Source organism: Rattus norvegicus, chromosome 11 (assembly GCF_021556685.1).
Source record: "Rattus norvegicus strain SHRSP/BbbUtx chromosome 11, alternate assembly SHRSP_T2T, whole genome shotgun sequence".
Taxonomy (NCBI): Eukaryota; Metazoa; Chordata; class Mammalia; order Rodentia; family Muridae; genus Rattus; species Rattus norvegicus.
In genome coordinates this window covers 91,311,785-91,323,890 of record NC_141544.1, presented here as the reverse complement: position 1 = coordinate 91,323,890, position 12,106 = coordinate 91,311,785, and the positions used below count along the sequence as shown (strand labels likewise).

The 12,106-nt window shown below is 46.2% G+C and overlaps 1 protein-coding gene and 1 long non-coding RNA gene across 9 annotated transcripts in view; one reads left to right on the top strand and one right to left on the bottom strand.

Moving 5' to 3' along the window:
- Positions 1-112: 112 nt before the first annotated feature.
- Positions 113-6,554, bottom strand: St6gal1l (ST6 beta-galactoside alpha-2,6-sialyltransferase 1 like). The gene is made up of 3 exons (XR_015633628.1): positions 3,786-6,554; positions 3,577-3,612; positions 113-412 (listed from the first exon to the last, which is right to left on the bottom strand). It is a non-coding gene; the product is annotated as an ST6 beta-galactoside alpha-2,6-sialyltransferase 1 like (long non-coding RNA).
- St6gal1 (ST6 beta-galactoside alpha-2,6-sialyltransferase 1) overlaps positions 5,335-12,106 on the top strand; it is a 126,505-nt gene continuing 119,733 nt past the window's right edge. For 2 of the 8 annotated variants that reach the window (XM_087575469.1, XM_087575476.1), the window contains exon 1: positions 5,335-5,455. The gene's annotated coding sequence lies outside the window, so the exon portion shown is untranslated. Of the gene's footprint in view, positions 5,456-5,533; positions 5,822-6,595; positions 6,758-12,106 lie in introns of those variants that run through there. The other 6 variants (XM_087575470.1, XM_087575478.1, XM_087575467.1 and 3 more) reach the window with 3 other exon arrangements.

Sequence of the window (12,106 nt, the reverse complement as noted above, 5' to 3'; positions counted from 1 at the left end):
CAGGGAACAGAAGGGAGCAAGTTTGAAAGGAATCGCTAGCAGGTACAAAGTATCCCTCCTCCTCTCCCCCTGAGAACATTCATACGTCTCAAGGAAGCTTCTAGAATCCATATTCTCTCACACAAAGCCTTAACTGCCCCTGTGGGTTTTATTCTGACAGCAGTCCTCAGGGCAGCAAGTAGACAGTAGATGCTTCTACCATAGAAGTCGTCCCTCTAAGGAGAGCAGATGTCCAACTGTCTGGAAGAGAATTTATCACAAGCATCTTCGCTTCCTCGAAAGGCCATTGCTGGTCAGTTTGTGCCCAGGGCAGTTCTGTGAGACTAGGGCAACAATTTTGGCAGCTGTAGATTGTGGGGAGTCACTGTTTCTTGGGGGGCTTGTCCTACAGCAGCCAGGGGCCCGGAAGTCTCTGGAAGGAAAAAGACCTTGTTGGCAAAGCCCCCCCACTCAATGCCTTACTAGTGCATTTGAGGCTGCTCCCTTGATCTCTGCCCCTGAGTCTGGTTTTAACCCGAATGTAGATGGTACATACTTACCCCTCAATGCAAATATGTAAATAGATACAAATATGCATTTTACATGTATAGGTGAGCCCTTTGCAAATGTGAAGAAAAAATTCTTGTGAATTGTCTTTATTATATTTTTGTACCTACTATTTCTTTTTAAAGAAGATTTGCTTTTATTTTATGTATGTATATGAGTGCCCCCATATAAATATATTCCCATGGAGGCCAGAAGAGGGCACTGGATCCCCTAGAACTGGAGTTAGAGATGGTCGTTGAGCCACCATGTGGGTGTTGAGAACTGAACCAGGACCTTTTACAAGGGCAGGGAGGGCTCTTTACCAATGAGCCACCTCTCCAGCCCCAGCTTCCATTGTCCCTCCCCCCTCCCTCCCTCCCTCCCCCCCTCCCTCCCTCCCTCTCCCTTTCACTTTCAGGGATACCAAGGAAAGCAAGTATTTTCTATAGAGTACAGTTAAATGAACCATCAAGACGAGAAGATCTAGGAAGCAGATGGAAGGATGTTGGGGATGGAGACATGGAAATGGGGGAGGTTGCCTGCCCAGGTGGCCTAGAGAAAAGTATGTAAAGAAAGTATGTCAGCTGGGACTCTTTCCTTGTGACACTGTCAAAACATGATGCTATTTTGTCTTCTTAAGAACACATATGTAGGGGCTGGGGATTTAGCTCAGTGGTAGAGCGCTTACCTAGGAAGCGCAAGGCCCTGGGTTCGGTCCCCAGCTCCGAAAAAAAGAACCAAAAAAAAAAAAAAAAAAAAAAGAACACATATGTAAAAATAAGCGTGGTGGAGCTGTGTGCCTTTAATCCCAGCATTTGGGAGGCAGAGGCAGGTGGGTCTCTGTGAATTCAAGGCCAGCCTGGTCTACAGAGGTAGTTTCAGCACAGCCAGAGCCACACAAAGAAACCCTGCTTCAAACAAAAAAACAAAACAAAAAACCAAAATGAAACAAAAACAACAAAGAAAGAACAAGCAGTTTGTAACAGTATCATCTCCGACCCAAGAGAGCTGTTAAAACCTTGTTTGGAACTTTAAAAGATCATTTCTGAATATTTATGAACTCAAGAGCAGATACCGTTCTAGTAGAGGACGGGAGTTCAGTTCCCAGTGCACACGTTGAGTGGCTCAGGATCACCTCTAACCCTAGCTCTAGGGAACCTGATGCCCTCCTCTGGTCTCGAAGGTCACCTGCATTCATGTGCACACACCTACACACTCCCTCCCTCACACAGAATTAAAAATAAAATAATTCTTTAAAAGATATTTTGAAGTCAGATCTGTAGTTGTCTCCCCATCCTGAGGCATGGATATCAGACTAAGATTGCCATTAGGGCAAGAGCATGGAAAACAGCACCGCATGACCTGCAAATACTGGACTTCTCAGAATAAGTGAGAGCATCAGCACAGACCGCCTGGCATTAAAGCACTGACTATGTGGCGGTGTCATACAATAAGAGATTTGGACAGAACACGTGATTTAATAATGGAGATACAGGATGTTTTTTCTCTTTCTCTCTAAGGACCTAGAGTGGACTTTAGAACGAATGGGCGAAGTGTAGCCCACGTACCCATTTAGTATGTCTAGCCTGACTGTCCTGGTTACGCCGAACTAAACTTCCTTCTGTTTCGGAGTTGGTAGGATACTGCTTGCTGTACTATGGGCTACATAGCTGGCTCCTTCCCTGTCTGTGGCCACTGACCTCCTCACAAGGGACCTTGTCGTCTACCCCTTAGTCCCTGATAGTCCATTGGCCCCTTTATGCCACTCAACAAGTGGCAGAAGCCCTCTTGGGTGCTTAGAGACACTGCTATTTTATTCCGTTTTCTTGCTTGGGCTCCTTGTAATTCTCTGTGTATATGAGCTCCACCCTGAAGCTTGGCCACACTGAGGAGCAACGTGGGCAGCCCAGGTAGACCACAGTTGGTTGGGTCCCAGAGGCTAGCCTCATATCAAACAACGTACTTGGGTACTCAGAGAAGACCGCTTTTATAAGTGAGAACCACTTCTAGGTCTTTGTGAGCATCTGTAGTGGGGCTGGGAAAAATGATTTGGGAGGAAACTTCTAATTTGCCATATCCTTTGTTGCCAAGGTACTTCTCAAGAATGCCTCAGAAATACTGTGTGCAAGTGGCTTGTTGTAGCAATTACGAGGCAAGAACTCATTTATACTCACCAGTAAATGACCTGAAGTGATTACTGGGAAGGGCAAGATCTAAGACACGGAGGGACTGTCTTAGTCTATTAAGATTGCAGCAACAAGGGGTTGGGGATTTAGCTCAGTGGTAGAGCGCTTGCCTAGCAAGCGCAAGGCCCTGGGTTCGGTCCCCAGCTCCGAAAAAAAGAAGAGGAAAAAAAAAAGATTGCAGCAACAAAACCAACACAGATTAGGTGGTTTAAATCACTTGAATCACCATTCTGAAGTCTTTTAAGGTCCAAGGTCTAGGTGACAACAGCATTGACAACTGGTGAGGACAGTCACCTTATCTGTAGCTGGTGCCTTTTAGCTTTGTCTTAACCTGGTAGAAGGACATGCCAGTGTCTCCTTGGTAAGTGGTCTCATTCAAGATGGCTCTGCACTCAGGACTATCTGCCTCACTAAGACCTCATTTCCAAATGCTATCACTCAAGTGTGGGTTGAGATTTCAGCATAGGAATGGAGGGTCCACTCAGATGGTGGGAGCAGAGGTTATGGAATGTGGACTTCTAAGGAAAGCAACCAGCATGGTGAACTACATTCCTGTAGCCAGCAGCTCTCTAGTCCCCAACCAGCATGATAAACTACATTCCTGTAGCCTGCCGATCTATAGTCCTGAGTTATAGTTCAACGTTTTCTTCCATTGTAGATTAGAAGGCCCTACTGATGAAAGAGCCCCTGTGGAAAGCCACCAGACAGTGATGTCCCCTGCAATTTTCTGGGAATATCCCTACATGTCTGTTCATCTGTCCCAGATACCCCAGGGCTTCTTCTTAGGTTTGCCGTGGTGTGCGGGTATTATAAATGTGGCAAGTTCGAAGGGGCTGGGGATTTAGCTCAGTGGTAGAGCGCTTACCTAGGAAGCACAAGGCCCTGGGTTCGGTCCCCAGCTCTGAAAAAAAAGAACCAAAATAAATAAATAAATAAATGTGGCAAGTTCGAAACCCAGAGTGAGCCCTTTCCCTGTTTTCCACCATTGACTGGTTCGAAGTTTAGAAAACAGAACTCAAGACTAGGGGCTGTACCCTGTTTTAAAAGTCTCTTTTCCTATTATTTGGTTCTTACCTCCTAAATTGAGTGAAAACAAGAGGGAGGTTGAAAGAAAGGATTGAGGCTCTCAATGAATATGAGGGATCTGATACTTCTCACGGGCCTGGGTGACTTAATTTCCTATCTACAAGTGGGCTTAACACCTCATTGTAGCATAAGCAACACTGTAGCGAGTGCTGAGCCTTTGGTGGTTCTTGTTTAGATCCTTAGATGGTTTCATTTCCTGTGTGGCAACACAGTTCAGGTGCGTAAGCCATCTCCATTGCGTCAGCTTCCAAGCCAGCCTGAGATTCTTACTTAAACTCCTTGCTCCTGCTTCGATCTTCAAGAACAGCGACAGAAGAATCTGCATCAGTCACAAGGATGGGCTGTATGCTGTCTATAAAAATCGTTGATGTAGTAGAAAAGATCTTCGACCTTCAGTTAGCACCCTTTCAGAAACAGTCACCCGGGGTTGCTTCCATTTGCTCACAGCAGAGTGCACTATCTTGAGCATGCCCAGTAGGCTGGACTCCGCGTTACTTGCCCACACAAATCATTTCGTGTAAACACGATCATTAGTGTTCTCCCCTAGTTCTCCATGTTGCAGAAGAAAGAATGGCCCAAAAAGACTGTGGAACTCACCCAAGAACAAATAGCTTCTTGGCCACAGAACTGAATTCTCTGTCTGGCACTTTCTGATTCGGGTCTCTGCCTCCAGAGCAGCTGGGGGGGAGGCGAGCAGCAGAGGAGGTCTGAATCAAAGGATTGTGGAAAGGCGATCTGAAAGAAGGGTGCCTGGGAGGAGGATGCAACTTTTTCTTCCCCTGGTTGTTGGTGGGAAGCATTCCCTGGACTTGAAGAGAACGCTCTGGTTCTCTTTTTTGCTACACAGAAAACCCAGACCAGCAAGTTTCTGCTTTCTTGGAGCTCTATTTGAGTCTTTCCGCAACACAGAGGTGGAAAGGGCAGGTATTTGGGATGTGATTACTGCCTCGGGTAGTGGAATCTCTTGTCTGGGATATGAAGGACTGAAGGGGTGGCTAGATGCCTGCTTCCAGTTCTCTTATAGAGAACTGGGAAGTTTTCAGTCTTTCGGAAGTGGCCTGTGGGTAGTCAGATGTGGTCAGGCTGCAAGGCTGCTTCTTCAACAAGATGTTTCCTCCTGGCCTCTCCAGTAGCCTTATCCTAAGCCCATTTGGAAGGAAGGTGTCTTTACCATTGTAGCCAGGGTCTGTCTGCCTGCATATCTGCTGAGAAAGTTCCAGGTTGCAGGGCTTGAGAGCATTTTAAAAAAAAAGTTTGACAATGCTGTGTACAGGTCACACTTGATGTTGGGGTATTTTTTTATTAAACTCTAAATATTACAGTCTAAGATGTGTATGTCCTACATTTAAAAAAATTGAGTTTTCACAGGGGTTCAATATGACTTGCCTGATCAGGGTCACCCCGTGTAGAGCCAGGACAAGCACCCTGGTAAGAGCGATTTTACCAGATAACACTGAATTCAATCCATCGGGACACGCAGGGGTTGGGGGTGGAGGCAGCATTTGGGCTTCCTTGCCTGCCGCATTGCTCCGCCCCCAGGCTTGCTCTTTGTGGACGGACCGCAAGATTCCCTGCATGAACCGGAGCCCTAAGCAGGCACCTTTAACCTTGAGCCTGCTCGCTAGCGACCTCCAGAGGGCCAGGATGGTTTGGGACCGGTATGATAAAGCCCTCTTCTAGTTTTAACGACTCTATTTGCATAACGGAGACCTCGCTTCCTCCCGCCGGTCTGCAGTGCTTTTCTTTCCTCCTTCCCGGACCTCTGCACCCACATCTGCCGGTCCCTCTCTGCTCCCCAGAAGATCCCTTCTCAAGGGGACTCACTCGGAGCTTGAGTCCCGGGCTCTTCTCCCTCGGCCGGGTGAGGTCCGGAGGCACCTGGGGGAGCGGAGTTGAGCACCAGGCTGGGCTGGGGAGCCGCCCTGGCACTGCCCGACCCTAACAAAGAGAATCGGGCTGCGCGCCGCGCGAGCGCTCGGTGGGCTCCGGGGCCGCCGCCGCCTTCCCGGCTGAGAGCGCCGCAAGTGAGTCGGGGCGAGGCGGGCCACGGGCCGGGAGGAAGAGTGCAGGGTTGCGCAGGGAGGTATTCCGTGTTGCGCCGGTGGGAGTCGCCGCCCAGGGCTGGGGATGTCTGTCGCCCGTCCAGGGGAGGGACCGCCTTGGCCTCCCCTGGCAAGGCAGCCTGCGCACCCATAACAAACCCACGTGTGCGGGGCCGCAGGAACCTACACCACCGCGTCTGTATTGTGTAAGGCGTTGCCTTGCAGAGTGTGGGTCCCCTTAGATCTTGCTCACCGGGGTTACAGATCAGGAAACTAAGTCTGGTGGAGGGAGAAGGAGTGCAGGCACCACAACAAACGCACGTGTGCCCCGCCAGGGATCGGGGCGCAGCCATCCCTGCTGAACCTCCTTTGGGTAGGTTATTGTTCCAACGGGTGCGGCGCTTGGAGGCCACCTACTGCTGGGTGGCAAGAGACGTTTCGCCTCGGTGCCCTGTGAAGGGTTGGACTAAACCTGTAGATTTTTAAAGGGGAAAAAACCCCCAAACAAACAAGAAAGAGTCTACAAAAACTCCCATCTCTCACCCCCAAGTATGCTTCACCCCTTGGCACGGGTTTTGAGGTGAAACGGACAAGTCCTCGCCTCTTCCCTGAGGTTTTCTTAAGAGTCGTGGGTTGAACTAAGGGTCTGTAGGAACCCTTCTAAAACAGACCCTGCCCGACACACCATTGTCCCCATGCTCTGGAGACTGCCTCTGTTGGAGAATCTCGAGCGCCTCCCTAGCCTGCTGAAAGAATAGTTCATTTTAACTAAATCCACCAGTGAGGTCTTGGGTTTCGCTTGCTCTTCGCCTGGGCGCTCCCTGTGCCTAGACATTCCTGGTGTCACTGGTTCCTCTTCACACAAGGCCACCCAGGACCCCTCATCTAGACCGGGGCTTATCGGAGGCACTCGCAGAGGTAGGTCCGCTGTTTGCTGTGCCTTCCCCTTTACTTTCATTCCGTTCACGCAGCGGCATTTTTAGCGTAGTGAGGTCTGGGCTTGTCAGCCCTGAGGATGAGTTGGGGATCGGAAGGGGGCGGTGAACAGATCCTAGGCGACTTGTGCAGGAGTGACAGCATCTTACCTATCTGATGCTTCACCTTGAGTAGTCCCTGTGGAGACTAACCTGCCACTGAAGAGAACTAGAACCATTGTTATTGAAAAAGGTCCAGGCGGCAGCTAAGGAACCTTCTATTTCACTGGCAGGAAGCTAAGGTCTGAGAGTTCAGCCCCTTGAGTGTGGGTCTTCCAACTGCTCGGCCTGCATCCAGAGGATTCTGCGGTTGGCTTAAAAAGCAGTAGCCTTAGGCAGAGCGGAGTGAAACAAAGAAAATAATTCAAACTGGAAGCTGCACCCTTCCATTATGACTTTCAAGAGTTCTCTGCTTAGTGGAGAAGAGAGAGTTGGCATTTCCCTACTTCCCAGCCTGTCCTGCTTCATAACTTTGCTCTGCTCTCCTGGCTGCCCCCTTGTTCTCAAATTGAACCTGGGCCAACTATAGAGGCTTAGATGTTTTGCCTGCGGCGCTAAGAAGCCTTTGTTCCGGCAGAAGCAGAGGCTGTGGACATCAGCCCTGCTGGGAGGAAAATGTCTCTCGTAACCCGCTGCTCCTGAGCCCCTCACTAGAGAACGAAACAGTGTTTTCATTGATTTGATTTAATTAATTTATCTATTATTTAGGAGTCCCGTGGAAGTTAACTGCTTTTTGTGTTTAGCAGAGAAGCAGGTCAGTTTCTCCAAAGCTAGCTAGCTGTGGTCTGCGGCTTTTCTGTCCATCCTCTCACCGCCTAGGTGTGTTTACGTTCCCCTTCATTTCCAGGCTGTTTAACTTCGTAATGTCAACGTACAAAACCGCAGCTCTCAATTTACAGGAATAGGAGGAGAGAGTGTATTCTGGAGCCACTTTGAGTGACCGTGGCCTGGGAACACAGATTTAGGTTATCCCAAAATCTATGTTGCAATGTGGAAGCAGCTTCTTGCAATGTTGAGTTTTCCTGAGCAGAGAAAGTCGAGAGTTAAGGAAAGTTTAGAATACATCGGCAGGTATTGGTATGTGCCACCAGAGAGGCAGGCACATAGAAATTTGGGAAGCTTTTCTATAGGGTCAAGATTCTAGCTGGTGGTATTCTTAGCTTGAGACTGGTCGAAGGTAGTTTCCTGCTAAGTTAGTAGATTCTAGAAGGCTTTTTATATGTTGTCAAAACATATTAGTTCCAACGCGGGAGTCAGGGTTGGGGGGTGGGGCAGGAGCTGGCTAAAGAATGGACCAGGATGAGGGAGTGGTGATGGAGTGGGGTGGTGGTGGTCCAAGAAACGGATGTTCTGAAGGACCAGAGCTTAGCCCAAGATAAAGTAATTAGCCTCTGGACCTGCAAAATTCCAGTCTCCAAAGTACTGTAATTCTAAACAGCCAACCAAACTCTGCAGACTGGGATTCCTTTCTGAAGTTTCTGTTCCCAGCCAGGTGAGGTTGTCTCCTCAGGATGGAAATGAAGTTGAGGCTCCCTTTGTTTTCACGTGGGAAAACTTTAAGGACCCGAGAAGAGAAATTACCTGCTCCCTAATACACAGAAACACAGTCAACCTGCTTTTAGTGTCCCTTTTTGCGTCAAAGGGAAGGTGTTGCATCAAACAAGTTGTCGGTACCCCAGAGTAAAGTCAAAGTTAGGTTGCTATAACAACACCCTTAAATCCTAAAGGATTTAAATAGGTTTGACTTTCAAGCAGAGGAATGGGTGCTGAGGGCAGGTATTGTGATTCTCAGGATTGAGAATCGCTTTGCCAAGTGGCTCATTTCCCTCTTGTTCTGGGGAGCTGCTTTGCAAATATTTGCAAAGCAAAGGACAGAAGTCAGAAGACAGAGACTCCACTTAGCTATTTACTGTGGTTGACTTCTAACCTGCCAGTCTGTGCCCTGGCTGTCCTGGGAAGTAGATGCTGCTGGGGGCCGTAGGGTCTGAGGAGGGCATGGGCTGTAGTTCACTGCTCATAACTGGCATTAGTGTGTGGCATTCCTGGATAAGAAGAACTTGAGAAGTGAAACACCGTTTTTTTTTTTTCTTGCTTGTCTGCATGCATTCTCAAACCTCATGATAGCACTCTGACTCCCATAGCTGTGTTTCTATAGGCTCATTTGCAAAGCTAACATATTCTGCAATGTTATTGTTCTGTGTTAACATATTAGGTATGGTTTTACTAAGCAATTACTAAAAAGGTCATGTCACATTTCATAATCAAAGTTTTCCAGTTATAAGAATGAGACATTCCCACTGTAGAACATTTACAAAATGCAAAAAAGGATTGAGAAACAGAAATAAAAAAAATTCCACTATCCCAAACAGCCATGCGTTATCTGGTAATTTGGTTTTTGGATTTTGTTTAAAACAAAACAAAACAAAATATATTTATTTATTTATCTATCTTGATGGCTTTTTAATTTCAAAATAATATATAATAACATATAACATACAATGTATAATATATAATATGCAATATATAAAATGTAAAAAATATAATATATAATGTAAAATATAATATTATATACATAATTGCTTGTCTGCATGCATTCTCAAACTTCGTATTCCCACAGTTGCATTTCTATAGACTCACTTGCAATACTAATATATTATATATATCATACAATATACCATATTGTATGATATATATAATATAGTATATATGTATAGTATATATATACAATACAGTATATTGATACTAATATATACATTATATACAAATATGCATATATAATATTATATTATTAAATACATTATTAAATACAATTATATGAATATAAGATAATATATAAAGCATATGTTATAATAATATAAATATAAATGCATATATTTTTGATTTATAAATACATATTATCTCTATGGCTTTGTTTTTCTTTTCAAAATTATTGAGTATCGTTGTGTGAATAGTGACAGCTTTTCTATTTCACACTTTGCAATAAGGTTTTGATGATGACCACATCAGCTGCCTAGCACCTTCAGGTTCTCATGTTCCCTTGAGATCTGAGCCCTTTGTTGCTTGTTTCAGTGAGGGCATGTGAAGGGTGGAGCTGCCGCCTCTCTCCTATCCCATTCTTGCCTCAAGCCTTCAAATGTTAGCCAAGGTTTTTCTTTGAGAAATCCAGAGTTACTGACAAATATAGTAGAGGGAGAAGGACGCTGTGCATGGCCTTTGAGCTATGGTCTTGTTTCCCTGTTCCCTGAAAACCCAATAGTAAAGTGTCTGTAAATGCTCAGTGAGCAACCCCAGGGTCGTTTATTAATTCACTTGACACATTGAGTACAAACCTTGTGATCTAAAGGAGGGAACACGGGCGACGAGAGAGAAATGCCAGATGCCATTGCTCACAGAGACAAGCTCTTATGCCTGGTCATTCGTACTGTTTCACTTGATATTATGATTTACTTTCTTGAATTTCCACAGCATGGAGCCTGATGTCGGGAACCGTTGGGTTATGTTGTAAAAGGCGTGACTGTTGGGGAAACTTAGGAGAGTTGGTGTAATTACATATGAAGTCTTCGAGTGAAAGGGCATAGAAACTTAGAGCCCAAGCAATTCAGAATTTGAATTCTTGCTTGCTGTTCATTGCCCGTGGAGGTATGGACAGTCTTCTTCTTGTACTTGTCGGGGTTCAGGAATAGCCACACAAACCACAGTTCAGATGGGTATCAGTTTAGCAAGAGTAGTTTATTACACACACAACCAAGGCTGACTGTTCAGGGCCACAAAAAGGACTTGGGAGTCAAATCGTGGCAATAGTCATCCTCGGGGCATGCTTTTTATAGGAATAACCAGGTTCAAAAGTTTAAAGGCAAGCAGTGAAGTGCTACAACATTTTTTGCTAATTAGACAAAGTATTCTCAGCTATCCTTTGAGCTCGTTGATCCTAGGTGAAGTAAGAGGGGAGATACAGATTGTGAACTGGGGAGTCCCAGGACCTTGAGATAACAGAGTACAAGGGATTCAGCCATAGCCTTTTGGGTTATTTTGTAGCATTCTTGAAGGTCAGATAATTACGTCTGGGAAGTGGAGTCAGAGAACCTAAACTTAATTTCACCTTCTGAGCAAAATGGAGACTGAATAAAAAATGGCTACAGTTATGCTAAAAGGAGCAGCCTTTGACAGTACTTAGCATCAATTAGTGCTCTCTGAGAAAGGGGGCTAGTGGGCCTAATTCCACAGGGCAGTTGTAAGATGATATCAAGATAGAAGGCCAGTGCCTGGTCAAGCCTTCAGTAATTGTTAATACCCCCCTCCTCCTACCCCCAAAAAGGTTTTAGATGTGGCCCTCATGGTTTTCTTACCATGAAATCAGGGTGTGGCTTTTTTGTCACTAGGGAGGGCTAATTAAAGTGGAGCCTCTTGTCAACTAAATGGCAAGTCAAGGGAGATTCAGTTTCATTTTGTTTATTATGGAAAACTTCAAACGCACATCAAAAGTGAGCAGTGAGGGGGTTGGGTATTTAGCTCAGTGGTAGAGCGCTTGCCTAGGAAGCACAAGGCCCTGGGTTCGGTCCCCAGCTCCGAAAAAAAAGAACCAAAAAAAAAAAAAAAAAAGTGAGCAGTGAGTTCTGTACTCCTTGTCCACTCCTTATGAAATGCTGAGACCTATAACCTTGCCTCAACCCCATGCTAACTTTAAAGCATGCCCCAGACATCTTATCAGCCTAGCCGTAGATATTTCACTCAGCCCTGTGGTGCATATTTAAGGCACTGAGCTGTGTTGGCTCGGGGCCTGTCTCTTGTCTTGCCTTTATGGAACCCTTCAAGTTCATGGGGAGCGGGCCAAAGAGGGGGAGGACACAGCAATCCTGGGAACTTTTTCAGCTTTCCTGGTCAGATATGAAGGTCATGCCATGTCCCAAAGAGACAAAGAGAGTGTAAGAAACACTGAAGTTAGAGTCAGGAGACCTGATTTGAGCAAGAGTCACCTCTTACCAGTTGTCTGCTTTTGGCAAGAGGCGTGGATCGATCTGTCTGTCTGTCTGTCTACCTCAGCACATTTGTGACTGTGATTAAGGTAATTCAGGTAGCCAGTGTTAGTTAGGCCTGAACCATACTTGAGCCCAGCTTTCCTTCCTCAGAGGCAGTGTTTCCATATGGATTGAGGGAGGGCCCTTAGGCTGAGGGCCCACGGTCAGCATCCTGTACTACCGTGGTGTGCCTGATGTTGCTCAGATGTTTAGGTAACCTCCACAGACTGCTTGTAGCTCTTCCTTCTGTTTCCTCCCACCCTCCCATCCCCCCACCC